Raw genomic sequence first — 18,339 nt, 5'->3', positions numbered from 1 at the left:
GTTCACCTCTCTTTCCTTCCCTCTCAGGGTCTTCTGCTCAATAATACTTAGACATGCCAGGGAGAAAGTAGAGATGATTCTTTTTCTGGTCTGTAACTGTCTGGCAATTCTACCTGCAAATTCTAGCGTTGGAATAACAAATGAGTCTGGGATGATGTCTCCCCTTTCCTTTCTCGTGTACAGGGCAGGGCATAGCTAAGCTTTCTCCCTGAGTCTAGATGTAGCCACGATTTCACGTTGGCACTTGAAATGAAGCCTTGCCACTCCTAATGTGCTTTGTACTTTGATTTAGAACGTGGGCCAGAAACTTCTGTTGGAACTTTATGTTGGTTATTTTGAACAGTTACTTTAAAGGCTTAATATCCTGTCGTTTTCCTTGGGACATACCTCTCCTCGTCCTGAGTGTCAAAATACACAAATCAAAATAAAGGGCAGGTGTATGAAATCAAAAGGATTAGAACATACATTTCCAGCCCTTTTTGAATGAGCTTGGTCCCTTGGTCTGCAGTGGGGAGAAAGATGGGCTTTTCACCCACACGGTACCTGTGAAGATGCCAGTTGAATTATTCGGTAGGAGGCAAGTAGCCCTGATTTTATGGCAATCATATCAAGCCGTCCAGTGTGACTTTTAGCACCTAAGCATGTATAAAAGGCAGAAACAGTGCAAAAAAACACCAAGTCAGTCTCTCCCATTTGGGTGCCCCAAGTCAGCCAGAGCTCCGAAAGGAGAAGTGGGTTGCAGTTCAACTTGGCTCGTGTTAATCCAGTTCTGAACGGTTTCCGCTCCTGGCATTCCCTAAACTGCCTCTTCAAAGTAGGGATTTGCAAGCAGCGTTAGCAATTTCCTGTCCAGCTGCAGCTCGAGTAGCTGCGTGCTTCTCCACACACCTCCCCCCCCCCCACTTTTCTCTGATTTCTTTTCTCTTTCTTTCTTTTTTCTTTAATATGGGCGGTGGATAATTTTAGTGCATTTCCTCTTTGTGGATTATCATCTCCTTTCCTTCTAGAACCTGCATACACTGAGTTCCTACAGCTCTGCTCAAGCCGACAGCTGGCCTCCCCAGCACTTCCTCTCGTTTCACTGTGGGTTTGTTGTTTGTCAGTCCACTTCTGAAATTAATAATGTTTTCTGGCCAAGTGCCACAAGCCATTACCACAAAGGGGAAGTAACACATATGAATAGCAGGAAGCCATGCAGGGTCACAGTGTGAGCTGAACCTGTGGCAGGAGCATAATTGAGCCTGGCCCATTCAGCAAGTGTCTGACAGCGATTTGTGGGGAAAGGGAGCTCCCTGCATTTAAGTAGCTCAAGCTGTGAAAAAAAAAAGTTTCCAATAAATTGGTAGCAAATGGTCTTTGTCATCAGTGTGAATAAAAGAGAGGCAGCAAGAAGAGTTTAGGGCCCCCATAAAGTTAGCAAGGTTTGGGATTTCTCGCCCCTCTCCTGGCATACTGTTTCATAAGGCTGGTAAACAGAGGGGCGCCTGCTTCCCTCCATCGCCACAAAGGGAGTCCTGTTAAATGGGTGTTTTTACGGTTCACACAGGCCAGAAGATTCAAACAGCTCTTCTCTTCCGTTATTTTTCTTCTCTGGAAGGTGGAAGGTTGTAACTGACAGCCTGGGCCCCCATCTCACCCCACACCTCCCTTTCTCCTGGCCATCCCTCAGTTCCTTTGGTTCCTTTGTGCTCACAGGAGCCCTTGAAGGCGATCATTTTGCATCTTGGAGTTGGGCTCACTTCCTGAATGGAGCCCTGCACGGTTACTAGGGCAACCTTTGCCAACAGCTGCAGCTCCCTGGCCTCCCGCCTCACCTGCTGTCTCCATTAGCGGTTTGCTCAGGTCTCTGAGCAAGCGGTACCTTTCCTGGCCTTCTGCAGGGGGCTGGGGGGGGGGCCCTTTCCCGGACGTTATCTGCAGGTTTCGTGGGGCTGCAGGAGACTTAGAAGATGTACTGCTTAATGGTCAGAACTGGTCTTAGGTTTAAAATCAGACGGAGAAAGGCTTATCTGGGGATAGAAATACCAGCACAGCCTTTAAAGGAGTGAAAATGGAGACTTGCTTGAACCAACAATTAGAAGACCTGAACTCTGACTCTCACTAATGAATCAGAAGCCCTGGGCAAGTCACCCAACCTCACCAAGTCTCTTTTTTTCTTGTCTATAAAATGAGAGAGTTTTTAACCTCTCATTCTAGGATTCTTTTATCATTCCAGTGTTCTGGTACACAAACTAGATGGTAAAACGAGGTGCAGATGAGGGGAAACAAATAACATTTACTGAGGGTATTAGATACTGTACTTCGTTTACAATATTATCTCATTTAATCCTCAGAGCAGCTCCGAGATGGGTCCTATTACCATCCTTATTTTTCAGCGAGGAAACTGAGGCAGAGAGAGGCCAATAGAGCCTGAAGTCACCTCGTGGGAATTGGTAGAACTTTGAGGCTTTAGCTCTTCTTGTAAACTGCTTGTCATCAGTATTTGCTCGTCTTTATAAAGTCCTGTGATGCTGGCTAGGAAGTGGTGACCCCGTTTTACAGCCGAGGAAGTGGAGGAAGCAGAGTTAAGTGACCTGCCAAATCAAACCCAAATTCAACAGCCAAATCAAGAGAGAGTCAGAGGACCCCAGCTGATATGTCATCAGAGAGATGTCAGGTCTGCCTAGAAGCTTCCATCCTCCCTCTCCACGGAGAAGTTACTCTATCTTGGACCCATGAGCATATAAATTACAAAGCTGATGTCCCTAACGATCTCTAGAGCGGCTAGCAGCTGGCCAGCTGGCCCTGAACCTTGCCCATACTCCCCTTTCAGGATTACACAAGTGAACTGGCCCCAGAGATAGTCACTTTCTCACTGTGATCCTCTTGGAGGAAAGCTGGCCTGGCGAGGGTGGAAGAGAGGAGAGAGAGAGAGAGAGGGAGAGAGGGAGAAGGAGGGAGAGGAAGAGGGAGGGAGAGGGAGAGAGAGAGAACCATGGAAGGCTGCAGAATAAGAGGGGCATATTAGAAAATAGTGGAGGAGCAGAACACAACAAAGGCAAATCACGTGAAAGCTGGCCGTAAGTAAAGATTCTTGAAAAGTCATCTTGAAAAATCAGTCTTCAGACTTTAAACTGCTTCAAAAGGATTACTTTGGGTGTAAGTTTATATGCAGCTCCTCACACTGTAACAGTCATTTTCCAAAAGATTCTGCAGACTTTCCAATACGCGTACTCCTCTTGTGTTTCTACCACAGTGGGCCCTGAATTAGTCTGGTTTTGGTGACGGAATCTTTAAACTTCTTTAAAGTCCAATATTGATTTCCTAAGAGTATTTAAGGGCACAGAACAAAGTTCAAACAATTCACAAATATTTATCCAGGCCTTGATCTGTGTTACACAGATTCAATGAAACAAGGTTAAAATAAAAGGCAGCCAAAGACTTAACAGGCCCTCAAAGGCTGACGAAGGCAAAGTCATGTTTCAAAGTGTCACCTCTTCATCTTTCTGCTGGTGCCTCGAGTCAAAGCGGAAGCCCCAAAGAACTATTGGGCAAGTCCTTGGATGTCCTTACCTGCTGCAACGATCAAAATAACATTTTAGACCCTATATTTTATTTTTTATAGGGGAAAGGATGATTCGTCCACATGTCTGCAATTTGGCCCACCTACTTCCCTCTTTTGTCATGGAAAAATACCTTTAGAGACTGTGTGCAGCCTTTAAATGATGAGAAGTTTTGGACCACCATACCTCGAAAAATGAACTCTCAGACACACAAATGAAACAAGAAGAAATATATACTATTTGATAATGACATCCTGAAAAGCACCAAGCTAAAAAAAAATTGCTTCTTCTAAGCTAGAATTCTTCTTTTACTGCATTTGGAGACAAACTAGGTATTTATTACATTAAGCATTTTTCATCAAGTCTAGTTTAATTCCCATTGCAAATGCTAACAGGAGAAGGAAGAAAGTGGGGAAGGTACAGAAGAGGTTCTTTGGGAGCACATAACTCCAAGGACAATCATAGCAGGAATGTCCCTTTATCTTAAGTTCTGGTTATTATTGCTATATAACAAACTACCCCCAAACTTAGAGGCTCAAACAACAACAATCATTTATTTTGTTCCTACGTCTGCATTTGGGCATATCTCAGCAGGGAAGGCTGGTCTCTGCTCAATGCTCTCTTAGCTCGACTGCAGGCCAGAAGCTCCATTTCCAAGATGGCTCCCTCCCGTGGCTGGCAAGCTGGTGCTGGCTGTCAGCTGGGGGCTCAGCCGACGGCTTGAGTCAGGGACTTTGATTCTTCTCCATGTGGCCTAAATTTCCTCACAGTATGATGTTCCATGGGTGAAACCCCAAGTGAGAGAGTCAGGTAACTGTGTTGAGTTTCAGGACGTAGGCTCTTAAGTCACACAAGGGTCTACCACGGTTCAAGGTGAGGAGATGAAGGAGGGGCAAGATTCTGAGAGCACGTGCGATGGAAAATATGGCTGCAACCATTTTTGGAAAACAGAACCTTCCACTTCTTACATGGAAACTGCTTGAATGTGGGACTCTAAGAAGTAATAACGAGCCCCCAAATTAGTCTCATGGTCCTATCTTGAAAACGTTATAGCTGTCAACAGTGCTGCAATTATTCTTTTAATCTAACTCATCTTTCGTCTGTCTCTAATGTTCCCAACATAGTAATACCATTGAAACAATCACAAAGATTGACCCATGAAATAAAATATGAAATAGTTTTACGAAAGAATATTAATGTTTTCATTTGGGCAGAGAAAATGTTATATTTGTGATGGATTCAACCAAGTTATTGAGTATAGTGATAGTTCATTATTTTCATGCAAAATAGTATTCTGTTGTATTTCATGGTATTCCATTGTAGTAGACCACCTTACATAGACGGTTGGGTTTTATCCAGATTTAACTATTATGAACAGTATTGCTAAGAAGACTCTTGTGCATGTACCCTGATACCCCTGTGCACATGTTTCCCTGAGGATACACAAGGGAATGGAATAGGTATAGATTGTGTAGATCCCCAACTTATATAATGACAAATTGATTTCAAAGTGGTTGTACCAATTTAAACACCACCAATGGTATTTGAGTTTTTATAGTTTCGCATTTTTGTCAACACTTGATATTGTCAGACTTTCTTAGTTTTTGCTTATCTGGAAGGTGTGAAATTGTTATTTATTATGATTTTAATTTTCAGTATTCTGAATCCTCATGAGGTTGAGCCTTTGTTTGGTATTGATTGGCAAAGGATATTTTATTTTGCAAAGTTCCTGTTCAAGCCTCTTGCTGAGTTTTTCATGAGTTACCTCTAGTTTTTGTATTGATATAACGAACACTTTGATATCCTAAATACTAGTCCTTTATTGATTATACACATTGAAAATATCAGTGCAGTGCTTTTCAAACTTTATCCCTCTGGTCCTTCTCAGGGAAGGGTACATTTGGGGGCAGGTTGTATATTATATAACTCTAAAAGGTGTCTATCAGAAAGACAATGACAAAACTGGCAGTGCCGACCTGCATAACCTTACGTGGAGTCTTAGGGAATCAAGGGACTTATGGCTAAAAATGTTTGAAAACCACTGAATCTATTTAACAAACATGGAAACAGAGTCAGAGAGACTGAGATGAAAGAATATCTACTTTTGATTATCTGGACTTAAGTGGGGCTGGTCTAGAAGTGTTTTGGGGTATCCTAAATCTTGCACCAAGTTTTGAAGAGTGGTGTGTTTTTCACAGACATGTAAAAGGGATGCTACGGTTGTAGGTGATGAATTATGCCTAGATTTGGAAGTAGTAAAAGACAAATTCTTTGTAAGGCATGGCAAAAGTATTTTTCAAGACGTAAAACAGATAGCAAAAATCAGGATACCCAGGGATATGGGGGGTGAAATTTAAAGATAATTTGCAGAGAGTAGAAAAAACAGTGGCTTTTGATTTGCCTAGCCTCCCTTCCCAGTTACATCTTGAATTGGAAAAACTCCTGTTCTTTCCTCCTGTGTGTCTGTTTCTTGTGTCTCCTTTACTACTCACACACTTCCCTTCTCACACTCTGATCACCAAATGTGTAGAGGATTTTCCCCACACCAAGCAATTCTCTGTGACACCAGCTGGGTGTCCTATAGTTAAACTCAATTCTAACACTCTCTATTTAAAGATAGTGGCAGATTCCACAGCTTCAGGGCTGAATCCCTCAAGACTGTTCATACCCCACTTCGGATGCTAACAGCAAGTAGAAGGTCCCAGATTACCTACAACTTCAGTCCAACATGGCCACAAATCAGAGCATCCCATGACCTTCTTCTCAGGTTCAATTCAACATGTAGTTATGTTTACCAGTTTCTTAAAGGATATGACAAAGTATACGGATGTATGCCCGGTGAAGAGATACATAGGGCAAGGTCTAGGGTCGCCAATGCAGAAGCTTCTGTCTCTGTGGAGTTGGGGGTGTGTCACTTTTCCAGTAAGTATGTGCTCACCAAACTGGAAGCTCTCGAAACTCCATACTCTTGGAATTTTTATGGAGGCTTCATCGTGTAGGCGTGATCAATCATTAACTCCATTTTCAGTCCTTTTCCCTTCTCAAGATAATGGGAGGCAGGGCTGAAAATTCCAAGCATCTATTCATGGCTTGTTCTTTACTGTGACCGGCCCTCATCCAAAAGCCCACCCAGAGTCCTCTTATTAGAACAAAAGTTAGTCTTATCACCCAGGAAATCACAAGGGTCTCAAGAGCCCTCTGTCAGGAATTGGGGACAGAGACCAACATATATATTTCTTATCGTAAATCACAATATCACACATCTGGTTACAGAATCTTACTGTAATGTATCAGGGAGAATTAGGTTCAGAGGCCTATATTAGAGAACAAAAACTAAAAATTATCAAAACTCATGAGGATTTATTCTCGTCTGTAAAAGTCAGGAGGTGTAAAATCCTGACCTGGTAGGGCCACTTCACAGGCCCATTTGAGACTCAGGCTTCTTCTAGCTTTGATCCCCACAGTCACAAGAAGGCAGTTCCATGCTGGTCGTCACATTCACATTCCAGTCAGTAGGAAGGAGGATGGAAAAAAGGGAAAAGAGTGCCCCTCTTGCAGAGTCTGTTCCCTCAGAGAAGCTTCCAGGAAAACATGTACCAGACTTGTACTCTATGTACTCAATACCCAGAATTAGCCACATGGCCATAGCTAGAGAGACTGGGGAATATAGACTTTTAGCTGGGCATGTGCTTCTCCTAACATATAATTGAGGTTCTGTTACTTGGGAAAAAGGGGAGACTGAATATTAGTTACCCACTTCATTCCTGGCGAAAGCCCTACCCCAACTCTAGGGGCAGGTACACGACCCAGGGCAGGGCAAGAAGAGTACATCATTTTCCCATCTCAGTGATTGGTTCAGGGATAAGACATGCTTCAAGTTCAGCCGATCCTATCACACTCTGGATTTTCCCATGGAAAGGATTTTCTCTTAAGGTTGCTAAGCCTAGACCTACCAAGTTAGAATTACTGGATGTGAGGCCTGGGAATCTGTTTTATAATAAAAGGTCCATAGGTGATCCTTTTGATTGGCCACTTTGGGAATTACCAGATATGCCATATGTATTAAGCCAGTAGTTAATTTAATCTAGAATCTCCACTCTCAGGGTCTTCAAAAAAACAGTGTGAATGGAGCTTGCTAGATGTCTTTCATAACATGGACATCAGAAGATGGGGCATATAATTTAGCTCTAACTGTACCATAAGCTTTTATGAGCTCCCTACTTTAGACTCTCTTAGAGTTATGATTTTTTTCTAGCTTATTACCTGTCCTATAGAATAGCATTTGAAAATATAAATTGTCCTAGAAATACTTTAATTTCACCAGGACTTCTAGGTCTGCTGTGCGGGGCCTGTGTTCACTCTATAACTCTATCAGAGCCCTCTGATCTAAAAAAAAAATGAAAAAAAATTTTATAGATTCTGATCCACCAACTCTCATATTTTGTCTTTTCAGGCTGACGTGTTTTAAAGTCTCTCTGATTTCTTTACAAACCCTAATATTGACTAATTTTAAGTGACCTTCTTTGGATACATTCCAGTTTCATTCTGACATTTTTGAGGTTTAATGACTGGAACTCAACCCAGTATTTCTGGAGCAGATGAATTCTGGTGTCTCCGTGTGTATATGTGTGTGCGTGTGTGTGAGCACTCACGAGATGTGCTTTCTATTTTGTTTTTAACATCCTTCCTGATGATGCTTGCTTTTGTGACCGCCACAATACTTTGGACCGCCTTCCTCAGAGAATGGGCTACAATGATGCCATCATCCTTTTCCTGGATCACGTCTGCACTTGGAGGCCTTGGTCTCTGGAGAACAAGGTGGGCTCTCTTTTCCTGTGGGCATTACGTTCAACTGCCTGTACTGAGCGTCAGTGTTCTCTGCCCGCTCACGCAGCTCTGTGAGATCTTCCCAGTGTTTATTCTTGTCAGGTTGGTATTTCATTTGCCAGAAAATCTTGGCATCATTTATAAATTTGAGATTTCACTTTATTGATGTCTACATTGCTTTTGGAAAATGATAAATGGTCCACCTACAGATTCATGAAACACAGTTTTTAATATATCCTCAAACAGAAGAGTGATTATCCCTTTAATGTGCCCCTATAATATCCATCAGCAATCCACGAATAATAGAATCTGATTAAAGATAGGGAGACTACTGTGAAAATATAGCTTTATGATCATTTCAAAAAATTCATGCTCCCGGGCTTCCCTGGTGGCGCAGCGGTTGAGAGTCTGCCTGCCGATGCAGGGGACGTGGGTTCGTGCCCCGGTCCGGGAAGATCCCACATGCCGCGGAGTGGCTGGGCCCGTGAGCCGTGGCCGCTGAGCCTGCGCGTCCAGAGCCTGTGCTCCGCAACGGGAGAGGCCAAAACAGTGAGAGGCCCGCGTACCACCAAAAAAAAAAAAAAAAAAAAAAAATTCATGCTCCCCACCCAACCTCAGTTCCAATGAAATTTCTACTCCCAAATCCTTCTCATAAGGACATTTTGGAATTGCCACTGATTTTTATTCAAAGTTTCATATTTTTAAGGCTCTCCTAAGTCCTTGACAAAAGCAATCAAGAGTTTAAAAGTTTAAAAAGAAAGATGCTGGCTGAGTGGACCATAGAATATCTCAGTTTGGATATGGTTCTGAGCTGTGGAATGAAGATTACAAATTCCATCAACGGGTTCAGTCTTCCTGATCTGTCACTTATTATCCATATGATCTTGAACAAGTTACTTAGTATCTCTGAGCCTTGGGGTTTCCTCATCTGAACAATGGGAATAATAGTAACACTTAGCTGATGGAGTTGTGAGGATTGAATGAGAAATTGATGTAAAACACTTAGTACAAATAAATTATGATTGTAAGGCTCTGGGGAGTAGAATTATGGTATATAATTATTCATTCATTCATTTATTCATTTAATAAAAGACAAACTGTTGTGTTCAAGGAATGTTCTGGAGGCTATAAAAAGATAAATTAGATACAAATCTTGACATTTTAGCCTTAAGGAACATAAATCATTGCGGGGTATAGAGTGACAAATAGCATCAAGTTAAGAACATGGATTCTGGACTTAAACTCCCACAGGTTCAAAGCTTAGCTTCATTACTAGTTACATGTATAACCTTAGACCAGTTCCTGAACCTCATTAAATTTTTCCTCTTTTCATCTGTGAAAAATGGAGATAATAAGGGTATTTACCTCGTGGTGTTGTTGTCAGGATCAAATGAGAAAATGTACGTGAAGTGTTCAGCACTTTGGCTGGCACATAGAAACTAATGTCACCTATTTCCATAAAAGAGATCCAGAAGCAGTACTCTGGCAACTGAGAGGAATAGGGGAATGTGTTTTTCTGTGTGGGGAAGGGAAGGCTCATGGAAGACGTCCTACAATAGGCTGCTGAATCACAAAGCCAATTTATAAATTTACTGGAGAGTACATATTGAGCTATTACCATGAGGCTGGTCCAGCTATCCTTTGAGGTAGGTTTTATAGGGATATGAAATTCCCATCTTCCAGATGAGAAAATAGGTATTCAGAGAGTTTAAATTAAGTCATTTGTTGGTCTTTGTTCACAGATCTGCTCGACTCCAAAGCCTGGGTTTTTAACATCTGCTTTGTCCTCCTCCACAGTGATGTGGACATTGCCCATCTCATTGGTCTCTCCCTTCCAGCATGAGGATGAGGGCACTGGGAGAGCTGAATCCCTCATTGCAAGACTGCTGACCAGCAAGTGAATCAGAGTCCAGGGAGTTTGTGGCATACTTCATCCAGGTCATATTAGGGTCAAGACAAACATTCCTGCTCTGTGGTAAGACAAATGAAATGAAATGAAACGAAACCAAACCAAACCAAACCAAACCCGCACCTTTTTAGTCACTGGAATGTTGAAGTCCATTGGATGGTGCTGAGTAATCCTGACAAATTTCTGTCCTCTGGCTCTCTTTTCCTTGTCTTTTTTCAGGAACTCCAACACCCTCCATACATCAGTCAAGCTATAAGCTATAGCTAATTCAAACACAAATTAGTTATATTACTTACAGATTAGATTCTTTGTTCTACCCTAATCCCTTGATGAGAGACAGGAAAAGGTCTAGTTTCATCTGAAGCATATTGATGGATCATTTTCTGATAGTAAAAACAGAATCTATATTTTTTGAGCCCTTCCTTTGTGCCAGGTTGTGTCCTATATGCAGACTATCTCCTCTAATCTTTGGTACTCTCTTCGTGAGGCAGAGATTACTCTCTCATGGTGGTTAACTACAAGGGCTCTAGAGCTGGAAGCCTTGGTTCAAATCTTGACTCTATCACTTACTAGCTGTCTGACTTTAAGCAATTTGGTTAATCTCTCTATGCCTCAGTTTTCTAACCTGGAAAATGAAAATACTATAGGGACATAGTGGGAAACAAATTAATTAATACACTTAGTGTTAGGATGGTGTCTTGCTCATTTTAAGTAACAAATACATGTTAGTTCTGTTGGGGAGGAAAAACTTTTCCTCTAACCTCTAAGGTTCTATAATTGGAGGCTGTGGATTAAACTGACAAAAGACAGCTTGGCAAGAGAAAAGACAAACTTTTATTCACGTATGTTTGCAGGAGTTCACAGAAAAATATGACTAAGGAAGTGGTTAGAATTTAGGGCTTATATACCATCTTAATAGTGGAAATGGAGGGGGAGAAGGGCACTTATGGGAAAACAAATGACTCTTAGGAAAGATAAATGGTCCCTTAGGAGAATAAATGGGAGATACGGTAGTTTTGTGACAATGTCTGTTAGAGTGACTTCTTATCCTACTGCTGACTTCTCCCCAGTGATAGAAGTCAATCTTCCCTGGTTGTGAAACTCCCGGGAAGGGTGTTTATGACAGCTGAATTCTTTTGGAAGGCTCTGCTTTTAGGCAGATAAAGGGAGTCTAGGAAACAAACTCTTCACAGTGGTATATTCTGGACCCCTTCAACTCTTATCATGTCCATTTTGCAGATGGACAAGTGGAGGCTTAGAGGGACTGATTTACCTAGATCACCAAAGCAGTAAAGGGTGGAGCTGGGATTTGAAACTGACGTGACCTAAGAGCCTTTGATTTTTCCACCGTGAGAGATCAGAGATGGAGAAACTTCTTGTGTCAAAATTCTTAGGGAATATAAATTCTTTGGAATGAATTTAACTTACCTGGGCCTCAACTTCATCATTTTTGCAAAATGAGGTGTTGAACAATATGACCTTGCAGGGCCTTTCTACCTCAAAATTATTATTGATTTTAGGTGTTTTAGCATAACCCATCATTGAAGAAGAAATTATGGTCATGTTTCTAAGAATGCAGCGGAGGAGACACTTCGATGTGTGTATGCAAGTATGTGTGTTCATGTACACTCCTCCATGTGTGTACACCTGAGTACATGGTCAGTTGTGGAACCAAGCAAGACCCTGTGGGGTTCCTGGGCACAGAAGCCTTTCTGTCCCCGCTTTCTTGACTCCAGCCTCCATGACCTTCCCTGAGTTCCAAAGGGCAAATTCGAACAGTTGCTAAAACGGGAAGGGAGGGGATGCAAAGACAAGGGAGGGGAAGCCAGGAAATAATAGTGCAGGCTTGGGGCAGGGTCCTGGTTCCACTCCAAGGGATACACATAACAAATTCTTTAAGCTCTTTAAGATGTTAGCATTCTTCATACCAGAGAAAGACCACCTGAGGCTACATTAAAGGAACCAGAGAGCTCATCAAGAAGATTACTTGAGACCAGATTAGAGGAGTGCAGGCCCTGCACATGCCCTAATCTTATCAGCAACCCCACCCTTGACCCGTTGCTATAAAACTCCTCATCAGATCCTCCCGAGTTGGGACACATAGTTTTTGAAGGCAGGAGCCCACTGTGTCCCCCTTTGCCTGGCAAAGCAATAAAGCTATTCTTTTCTACTTCACCCAAAACTCTGTCTCCTAGATTTGATTCAGCACTGGTACACAGAGGCTGAGCTTTTCAGTTGCTCTCAAAAGAATGATTGTCTTTGGAAGGAAAAGGGAAGATCTTAAGATGGAGATAGTTTAGTTGTTTATTTCTATCACACAAGCTGCTGACCTCGGATTCTGCACGTCCTCAGGGAGTGCCTCTCTAAGGCCTTTTCCAAAAGGTGATTGGCAAGCGAAGTCCTTCTAAAAGAGATAAGTAGCTTCTTAAAGTAAACTCAGAATAAATGGAGTACAAATTCTGTTTACTAAGTATTTCCTGGTTTATGGATGCTAACGTGCAGCCTTGCATGGCATGGTCTTTGAGGGATGAAAGAAAGGAGAGGGAGAGGTTGAATTCTGTTCCTGTATCATTTGGGAAAGGTATTTGGAAGCTGCCCCAGATGGAAGATTACATCATTTCAGAGTAGTAACTCAAATCTATAGAAATAGATGCTACCATGTAGGAGATGTGTTTACGTTAGAGACCACTGAGACGTGTGAGAAGCTTTTGTTTGCAGTTAAAAAAAATTTTTTTTTGGCCGCACCTCGATGCATGCAGGATCCTAGTTCCCGGACCAGGGAACGAACCTACGCCCCCTCCAGGGGAAGCACAGAGTCTTAAACACTGGACCGTCATGGAAGTCCCTTGTATGAGAGGCTCTTGAAAGCTTATGATAAAATTTGGTAAATTCTTTGTAATTTATTAAATCTGTAGAATTCCTTGCACTACCACAAATTTTTCTGAGCAGTTTACTTCCATTTTGCTAAATACACTTTGCATTTTGCGTGGTTGTATTTCAGAATCACAAGGTTTTGCTGCTGCTGGTTATTCTAACCAAAGGCTTTTTCTTCCCCACTCTGAGGACAAACAGGAAGGCTGGATGCTTGAGCCAGTTGAGTCAAACAGTTTCCAATTCTTTTTTTTTTACCTCTTTCTCTCTTTTTTTTTAAAAAAATCTCTTCTTTCTGGGACTTCCCTGGTGGCGCAGTGGTTAAGAATCTGCCCAATGCAGGGGACATGGGTTCAAGCCCTGGTCTGGGAAGATCCCACAGGCCGCGGAGCAATTAAGCCCATGCACCACAACTCCTGAGCCTGCGCTCTAGAGCCCATGAGCCACAAGTACTGAGCCCATGTGCTGCAACTACTGAAGCCTGTGCGCCTAGAGAAGCCCCCGCTGGCTGCAACCAGAGAAAGCCCGTGTGTAGCAACGAAGACCCAACATAGCCAAAAATAAATAAATTTATTAAGAAAAAAAAAAATCTCTTCTTTCTTAATATTTCCTTTTCTGATGTTGGGCCTTAGTGATGTTAATTTAGCAGCATGATTCTTATATTGAGTCTGACTTTTCAAGATGGTTTGTTCAGCCTCAGGATAGGGCCAATTTAAAGTCTGATTGTCTGATACAGTGAGGCTTATAATTATACTAAGAAACAGGCTAATACAGGAAGAGAAGTCAAAGGATTACTAGTTGAGACCCAAAGTTGTAAGATAGTGAAAGAAAAAAATTTTGGCTTTTTTATCCCACGTGAGATGAAAAAAACCCCAAACAACCAAACCAACCAAGCAAAACGTAAGAACTGGCTTCTAAAGACAAGGGTGACTTTAGGAAAGAAAAGGAGAAAATCCATTTATTTAAGCACCTGTCAAGAACTTTGTTCCTCTTACCAAAATAAATCACAGGTGTATCTAAAATAAAATAATAAAATCCTGAAAAATGCTGATCATCAGTTCAGATTAAGGAATAGGTTTCAAAACAAAAAAAAAAATCTCTTTCCTAAAACCACACTTCTCCGCTACAAGTTGATTTACACACACAATTTTTTATTTATTTATTTATTTATTTATTTTTGCTGCTCCTTATTTTAAATTTATTATGAAATATGTAACTGGGAAAAAGAGAAGAAAAAAATTCTTCCCTAGTTTTCTTACATGTATTCCTTTTTTATTTTTAACATCTTTATTGGAATATAATTGCTTTACAATGGTGTGTTAGTTTCTGCTTTATAACAAAGTGAATCAGCTATACATATACATATATCCCCATCTCTCCTCCCTCTTGTGTCTCCCTCCCTCCCGCCCTCCCTATCCCACCCCTCTAGGTGGTCACAAAGCACCGAGCTGATCTCCCTGTGCTATGTGGCTGCTTCCCACTAGCTATCTATTTTACATTTGGTAGTGTATATATATGTACTCACTCTTTAAGTGAAGTCAAAAAAGTGGCCCAACTCTAGTTTCTCTTGTAAGATGGGACTTGAGGCTGTCTGAGCTTCTTCCTCTGTCTCTCTGTGGCCTTCTGATGACCTAGGAGTTCCACCTACTTTGCTTAAGTCCTCTCTATGCCTCAAATCTGCACATCAGTGGGATGTAGTTTTCCTTTTGTTTTAATGGCTCCTCAGAACCTTACTCATTTGGCAATCCTTCCCACTTCCTTTCTTGTTTCTCCAGCCTTTAAGGGCAATAACCCTCCTCCCCTCCCCAGCAGGCAGGCTCTCAGGGATTGATGGTGATTCACTGATTTACAGTTTTCCTTGTTTTGTTTGGCTGGTTTGGTTGCTTTGTTTTGTTTTCTTCTCAAGTGGTGTTAAAAGCCAAACTGTGTTTTTCTTACACTTTGGATCTCGGCTAGTAATCCTTTCACTTCTCTTCCTATATTAGCCTTTGTTTTTTAGTATAACCATAGGGAAAAATTATAAACCAGTCAAAAGCTTGACAAAACATACTTTGGGTGTTAAAAGTCTGCATAAGGGATTTTTGTATTTTTACATAAACAGGATTATAGTCACATATTTTTTTGCACAACCAGCTTCTCCAACTTCAACAGTTTATAAAGAACTTCTTTCATTTTCCCTAAGTATAGCTTTATTTCATCTTTAAAAAAAAAAGATATTTTTTATTATATTGTATTCAATGGTATGAATGTAGAATAATTTATATGATTGACATGTTATTGAGGAACATGAGCTTGTTTACAATTTCTCACTATGATCAGCAATACTATAATGAAAATCGTTGGTTTATGCTGGCTTAATTATTTCCTTTGGATAAATTCCTGGAAGTGGAATGACTGGGTAATGACCTCACACATTTTATATCTGATTCATATTGCCTGCTTGCCCTCTTTCAGACATGCGCCCTTATCTCATTGGGCATTGTTACTCTTTTTATTCTGTCTCAGTCAGTAGGGTAGCACCCATTTTAGAAGCTGGGCTTCTCTCCACCACAATTAGAGGATCACGCAATGCCAGATTAAACTTGTTGGTGGCAAAAATATTGAAGATACGAAAAGTAGGGAGAAGAGGAGGATGTGATGAATTTTCGACCTCCAACTCTGGCTTCTCCTTGATCTCATGAGATGGAAGTAGAAGAAACAATGCAAAGGAGAAAAATCAAATTTTGTTAGAGATATGTGGGATGTGTAAATCTGGTCTAGGGTATTTTAACCTGTTCTATTCAACCCATTTCTCTTAAGAAAACGAAAGCCCCCAGTTTTGTGCCCTAAATGTGGAAGAACCATTGCAGAAGACAGTATCCCAGTACAGGAATGCACAGGGTAGGGTGGAGATGGGGTGGGTAATTTATTGAGGGCCAGCCCTCTATATTCCAGGTGCTTTACAGATATTGTCTCATTCAATCCCGCACAACAACCCTGTGAGTTGGGTGGTGATGTTATCACCATTATACCGTATTTACAGAGGAGGGACCATAAGCTCTCAGAGGGCAAGCCCACGCTATCAGAAGTGTAGAACCTGGATGAGGTGGTGGTGTTGGTGTTGATGGGGTATCTGCATGAAGGGGCAGCTTTCTCATCTGGCACACATGCCTCAAGGAATGGGGGCGTGGGTGTTGGGCAGGGAGGAGCAGGGGGGAGGAGGGTGGGACAAATGGCTGTCCCTGGGGGACAAATGCCTTTGTGAGCCTTGGGGAATACGCTAGCTGTATCTCTATGTTCGTAGATCAAGACTCAGAATTGTCCTAAAATGCCCTTTGCTTTTGGTGACAGTAGGGCCTATGTTTGTTTCCAGAAATTTCAGTAGCCATCACAATGAGGCTATGTTCATATGTAATCGGGTTTGACAGGAATTAATTTTTAATAAGAGGTTCCATTCAGACAAACAACTGCCCTTCAGGGCCGTGTCAGGGTCAGTTGATCAGGGCTGGGTACTGGCACAGTGTGCTCTTGGCTGTGGCCTGAGGAGTGTGTGTGTGTGTGTGTGTGTAGAGAGGGAGTGGATGTTGGGATGATGGGGGTACTAACTGGTCTTAGATCTTAAATCAGGACCAGGCATTGGTCTTACCAGAAGGTGGAGGAGGCAGCTGGCCATTTAGAATTTCCAAGAAGAATAACTATGGTGCCCCGCAGGAAACCCCTTCCTGGTCTTCATACTAAGGGCTCTTTCAACAAATTTAAGGTCTAACAGAGGCTTAGGGTATGCCATTCACTGTGGTCTTGTTCAGTGCCACTTACTCTGTGTTGTTATTTAATCTTAACAACAACCCTACCTGGTACAATGTGATCAGTCCCATTTTACAGATGAGGAAAACTAAGTCTCAGAGAGGTTAAATAATTAAGACTACAGTCAACTAGAAAGTTGGGAGGTGGGCTTTCCTGGTGGTGCAGTGGTTAAGAATCCGCCTACCAATGCAGGGGACACGGGTTTGAGCCCTGGTCCGGGAAGATCCCACATGCCTGGAACAACTAAGCCCGTGCACCACAACTACTGAGCCTGCGCTCTAGAGCCCGTGAGCCACAACTACTGAGCCCGTGTGCCTAGAGCCCGTGCTCCACAACAAGAGAAGCCACTGCAATGAGAAGCCTGCACACCACCACCAAGAGTAGCCCCAGCTCACCGCAGCCAGAGAAAGCCAGTGCGCAGCAACGAAGACCCAAGGCAGCCAAAATAATAATAATTAATTAAAAAAAGAAAAGAAAAAGAAAGTTGGGAGGTGGACTCTATAATCTCTCTGCTAAATCATTTTGTGTCCTCCTTGTGAAGACAAATCTCTATCCTCACCATTTCTCTGAGGACCAGTTACTGGAGTATTGGAAGCACTACTGTTCAAACTCTTATCGTATTTACTCTTTATTTAATCTTTCTCATTGAAGTTACATTAACCAACCATGTTTATTTATGATCTGCTACCAATTTTTCACCATGTCAAACTCTGCCTCACTCACATCCCTTGCCTATTACTAACACTAATAAGGTGATGTTCATACCAATTGTTGAAGATCTGGGGCTTCTGTGTCTTCTCTCTTAGAGGCTGCTTCCATTTTACTGAGGAAATGCACACTTTTAGGGTTTTTTTTTGGTCCTGTGAAAAGGCAGAATCTAGAGGCTCTTCCTTCTCAATGTGGGCGGCCCTGCCATTTCCAGCACTGCAGACTTATCCTCCAGCCGCCCCCAAAAGCTTTATCAGGAGATGTGGTTACTTCTCTATGAAATTACACAGGTTGGTTTAAAAATAGGCTGCAGGGCTTCCCCCGTCTGGGAATGCTGTCAGGCTGCCCACTTTTGACAGTCACTTCTACCTCCCTTCTTTGGTACAAGTTGGAGCATTTTTATTTGTATTTAAAAAAATGTTCTGCTTAAGTTATCTGGAGCCCCCAAATTACCAAAAAGGTTCATTTGAAGCATCTAAGGGCGCCTTAAAAAATGCTTCAGTTTCCTGATTAAGAATCACGCACAATTTGATTTTCTACACCTTACCATCTTTGCAGGGGCATTGTTAGCATGAAAATGAATTTTAAAAATACATTCTAGCGGAGGCGAGCATCCTGACACGAAGAGTTCTGCTCTGTGTGGATGGAGACTCAGTTGGGAGCACAAAGTAACTTTGTGCTGGGAATAGATCAGCTTGC

This window comes from Delphinapterus leucas, chromosome 11 (assembly GCF_059928025.1).
Source record: "Delphinapterus leucas isolate spDelLeu-1000000601 "Yukka" chromosome 11, BTC_Dleu_Yukka2, whole genome shotgun sequence".
Lineage (NCBI taxonomy): Eukaryota > Metazoa > Chordata > Mammalia > Artiodactyla > Monodontidae > Delphinapterus > Delphinapterus leucas.
The sequence above is the reverse complement of the archived record's forward strand: the minus strand, read 5'-3'. Positions refer to the sequence as shown.